Source organism: Vanessa cardui, chromosome 20, assembly GCF_905220365.1.
Source record: "Vanessa cardui chromosome 20, ilVanCard2.1, whole genome shotgun sequence".
Taxonomy (NCBI): domain Eukaryota; kingdom Metazoa; phylum Arthropoda; class Insecta; order Lepidoptera; family Nymphalidae; genus Vanessa; species Vanessa cardui.
In genome coordinates, this window is record NC_061142.1 from 11,026,619 (window position 1) to 11,031,718 (window position 5,100).

The 5,100-nt window shown below is 34.7% G+C and overlaps 1 long non-coding RNA gene and 1 other non-coding gene across 2 annotated transcripts; one reads left to right on the forward strand and one right to left on the reverse strand.

The window, feature by feature from the left end:
- Positions 1-849: 849 nt before the first annotated feature.
- On the reverse strand, positions 850-923 carry Trnai-aau. Its single transcript has one exon. It is a non-coding gene; the product is annotated as a tRNA-Ile (tRNA).
- Positions 924-1,401: 478 nt separating this feature from the next.
- Positions 1,402-3,940, forward strand: LOC124538195. Its single transcript, XR_006966970.1, has 3 exons — positions 1,402-1,500; positions 2,205-2,310; positions 3,732-3,940. It is a non-coding gene; the product is annotated as an uncharacterized LOC124538195 (long non-coding RNA).
- The last annotated feature ends 1,160 nt before the right edge of the window (positions 3,941-5,100 follow it).

Consider the following 5,100-nt stretch of genomic DNA (forward strand, 5'->3'; position numbering starts at 1 on the left):
CCGTGAAGACTCATGAAACCACCGACACAATATGCTGTTTCGGTTGAAAATATGATACATATGTGTTCACCAAACTGTGTTTGACCTGCGTCGTGGAATAAGCTCTAAACCTTTTGCTCAGGAGTGGGTATCTCAAACTGGCGAATTGATTACGATTACGATAAAAAAGTGAAATATAGCTTCTCATGTTATCTTTGCTATTGAAAAAAACGTCTGTCCTATCTATATTAACTAACAACGTACAATCATGTTTTTCATGGGCACGCCACTCTGAGGTCCCGGATTCGATTTCCAGCCGAGTCGATAGACTACCATTAGTTTTCTAAGTTGTCTTGGGTCTGGGTGTTTGTGTTGCCGTCTTTATTTCTGATTTTCTACAACACAAGTACTTTAGCTACTTACATTGGGATCAGAGTACTTAATGTATGTGATGTCCAATATTTATTTATTAATCAAAAATAATGAATCTAGAAAACCAAATACATTCGCTATACAAGATATTTTTTTTTATTGTAAGTTTGTCTGAAGCTTGTATGAATGGGTATACGACATTGACATGGGGATCTTCGTGTAGCATTTAGTTGAAAAATAAATAAAGATTTGTTGAAAACATACTTTTAAGACAGTCTACTGAACACGACGTTTGAAATGTCATAATAAAATATATAGAGTATTAATTATTTCAAGTAATCAGTATCTACGTTAATTGGATAATGATCAAATCATTATATTCGTCCAGGCCGTTTCTAAGCAATCGATAAAATATAATTATAAACAAAATAAAATAAAAATTGAATTATGTATAATCAATTGTTTTAAAAGTTTAATTGTTTAAAAAAAATTTGTTCTTGGCCCATGAGGGGATCGAACCCGCGACCTTCGCGTTATTAGCACGACGCTCTAACCAACTGAGCTAATGGGCCGGACGGACGGAGTGCTGAAATATTGAATTACATTTCAACGATCATATCTGTCAGCTATGAATCGATAAATAGAGAGATAACACTGATTAAAATATAATAAGAACAAAGAAAACAATATATAAATAAAAATTATTGCGATATTTTAGTTTACGAAGATTTTTCTTATAAATAAATATAAATATGAGAAAACATCACATACATTACTCTGATCCCAATGTAAGTAGCTGAAGCACTTGTGTTATGGAAATCAGAAGTAACGACCGTTCCACAAACACCCAGACCCAAGACAACATAGAAAACTAATGGTAATCTACATCGACTCGGCCGGGAATCGAACCCGGGACTTCAGAGTGGCGTACCCATGAAAACCGGTGTACACACCACTTGACCGTGGAGGTCGTCATATTTATAATGAAACCTTTTTATAACGAATCTTTAATTGTAAACGAATATGTCATGTAAATGTCAAATCAATTCAAAACAAATAAACTATGAAGCCGCATAAAAATCTTACAAATGTCTTGAAATAAAATGACCTCAATTCAATAATTCAACCTAACAAATTACAACTATACACGTAAGTCACTAATATTGCTTTAATTTATTATATATAAAGCACATAGGATACACATAAAGCTACATCATCATTAGCAGCCCATGTTTGTCCACAGCTGGACATAGGCCGCTCCAAATGCACGCCACTGTGATCTTTCTTCGGCTATTCACATCCCACTTAAAGCTTAGATTATTCATATATCTAGAGTCCCGCACTACAAGAGAACTATAAGAAACAATTTCACTATCTTGGTGTGCGTTACAAATACTATTGACACTGGCTAAACTTCATAGTAATTTACTAATGTGTGTGTAATTAGTGGGCAAAGATTGGCCACTATTTTTTTCAACGTAATTTCAACATTCATGCATATTAAATTGTAGTGTCTGTTTGTAATATTAAAATAACCGTTTTTTACTAAATGCATATGTATGTACACACGGATCATATACTTAAAATACATTTTATACATTTTTTGTCTGTCTGACTGTTTGTTCCGGATAATCTCTGAAATGGACCGATTTTGACGGGACTTCACTGTCAGATAGCAGATTTAATAAGGAGTAAGTTAGGCCTCATAATTTTTCTTATATTATTATATAAGAACGACTTTTAAAATAAATATAATATTATGAAAAGATAATAATTGGTTTGTTTATTTAGTGGATTCATGCAAATAAACCTTTTTGGAATCAAGCTTTATTTTCTGTATGTACGATTTTTAGTCTATGGAATGGAAGTTATACGGACCCGTCGTACTGGCAGTCGTTTTGTTCCTCCTCGTTGGTACGATTTTCGAACGAAGGATTGAAGCGGCTATTCGACGTATCAGTAAGTTAGTTATGCAATAATAGTAAATAATATTAAAATGTTGGAACGTGTGCCTCCTTTTTTATGTTATAGAGGGCAAACGAGCTGAGGCTCACCTGATGGAAAGTGATCACCACCTCCCATGGACATCTGCAACACCGGGGGGCTTACAGGTGAGTTGTGGCTCTTTAAGGAAGGAGAACTATCTTTTTTTGAAGGTTCCCAAATCGTATCGAGGTAGAAAATGTCTTGAAAATCACGCTGTTGTGGATTGTTTGTCAACCAATGATTGCGGGTTCAAACCCAGACATGCACCACTGAATATTCAGGTGCTTAATTTGTGTTTATTATTCATCTCGTGCTCGGTGGTGAAGAAAAACATCATGAGGAAACCTGCATGTGTCTAATTTCATAGAAATTCTGCCACATATATATTCACCAACCCGCATGGGAACAGCGTGGTAGAATATGTTCTAAATCTTCTCCTCAGAGAGAAAGGAGGCCTTATCCCAGTGGTGGGACATGTTGTTGTTGTTGCTTTAAATAAATAAATGGTAAGATACAAGAAAGATTGCAAGTGATGTTACTAAGGTATTTATAACATTGATGAACTGGCTCTCATGTCTCTCCTGTAAAAATGAAGGAAGCTTCACGTCAAACAATCCTATATTTATTTTATCGAAGACTCAATTAATCAATTGACAGAATTACTGTCCACATTATTTAATGTTTTATTATTATTTTTTACCTGGAACGCTGTTCTAATGATAACCGCGCTATGGAATGGCAAATTAATGCTAAAAGAATTCCTTTCGTCAAATTATAAATCTTTATGTAATCATTTATTGTATTTTACATAATATTGAATGATACTTTTTAACGATTTTTTTTATTTCTTTATAATACAATATATAATTTTATACAATCATTTCAAAGGCTGTGTTACATAATAAAAGAATATTATTTTCTTATATAATACATATATTGTCCTGTATATCGTAGTATCAATTCTATTTTGTTCATTTGTACGCAACAAACATCAAAGGAATAATATTAAGGGATACAATGAAAATGTACCGAAAACGAGGCTTCATATGAAACATTTATTGTTCAGATTAATCGTTATGAAATTCATTATACTACATATGCTGTACACATATGTATATGCTCAATGAAATTAAAAATAAACTTTATTCAAGTAGGCTTTTGCAACTTGTAATCGTAATTTAACAAACAATATTAAGTGAAGGAAGTAGAACCGGCAAGAAAATAAATAGTTACTCTTTTTCAAAATTTAAAAATACTTTGTAGTGTTCGTTACTTCGTATTTTTAAATTTCGTTACTTTCGTAAATATTATTTACTTGAATGATTTGAATATTATTTAAAAAAACAAAAAGATTTATACTGTTATCTGAATACATCAGTACTGTGTTTTTTCAGTCGAACATCAACAAGCGTACCTGTTAGCCAACAGTATCAATCGCCATGACATATCCAGTATCGAAGAGTCAAGCGCCAGTAGAACATCTGAAAAATCCGTTCACGATGAGAAATTTCCAAACCTACACAGCTGTTCGGTACCTCAATTGAAAAAGGTACAATACGCCGTCAGTATACTGTCATTACGAAATTCTTTTCCTCAAATTAAAAATAAACAACTATGATACAATATATAATTGTTTGAATAACAAAGTCCTGTAGTGTTGGTGAGCAGAGATGGCCCAGTGGTTAGAACGCGTGCATAACCGATGATTGCGGGTTCAAACCCAGGCAAGCATCGCTGATTCATGTGCTTAATTTGTCTTTATAATTCATCTCGTGCTCGGCGGTGAAGGAAAATATCGTGTGGAAACCTGAATGTGACAAATTTCATAGAAGTTCTGCCACATGTGTATTCCAGCAACCCGCATTGGAACAGCGTGGTGGAATATGTTCCAAACCTTCTCAAAGGGAGAGGAGGCCTTTAACCCAGCCGTGGGAATTTACAGACTGTTGTTGTAGTGTTGGTACGTAGCTTAGAATACGTATATTATTTATTGAAAAACACCATCATATGTTATACATACGTACATAGTTAAGAATATACATATACATGTCGGATCGACAGCGACATCAGTACGATCGTGAGGCATCATAGGGGCGTATTACTGGGTGATCGAGCAAAGAGGAAACCGCGAATACAAGAACACGTTTATTCTACGTTTAAAGTACTTAATACACTAATTCAGTATCACACTGCATCACACTTGCCAACGAAGCGAATGACAGTTCCTAGGATGGAGGTACTGATCTTCACGAGAGCAGAATCGTCAGTGAGTCGTCTCTGAGCGCCTTCATCGGGTAGGCTCCGTCGTAGCACGAAGTTAGTAGCGTCGTGACGTAACATATACATAGTACATATTATTAGTTGTCGGCCGCAGGTTCGCTCGCGTTAGCGGGTTGGTTGTCAGGTGTTTGGCAAAAAAATGTAGCCTATGTCCTTCCTTAGAGTTTAAATTTGCTTCTGACCAAATTTCATCAAATTCGGTTCATTGGTTTGATCGTGTAAGAACGACAGACAGACAGAGTTACTTTTCAAATAAATAATGACAATACAATACTCAAAATATTCACATTTTAAATTCAAAATACAAGCTGAACCAACGGTTTCACCCGCGTGAAATTTATAAAAGAAAAACTTTCGGACACCGTTTTACCCCCTTAAGGATGGAGTTTAGTAAAATCTGTTCTTAACGGATGTCTTCAAGATATCAAGAAATACCTTCCATATTCCTAGTTTTAGGTCCCATAGTTCCAGAGATATCGTGAT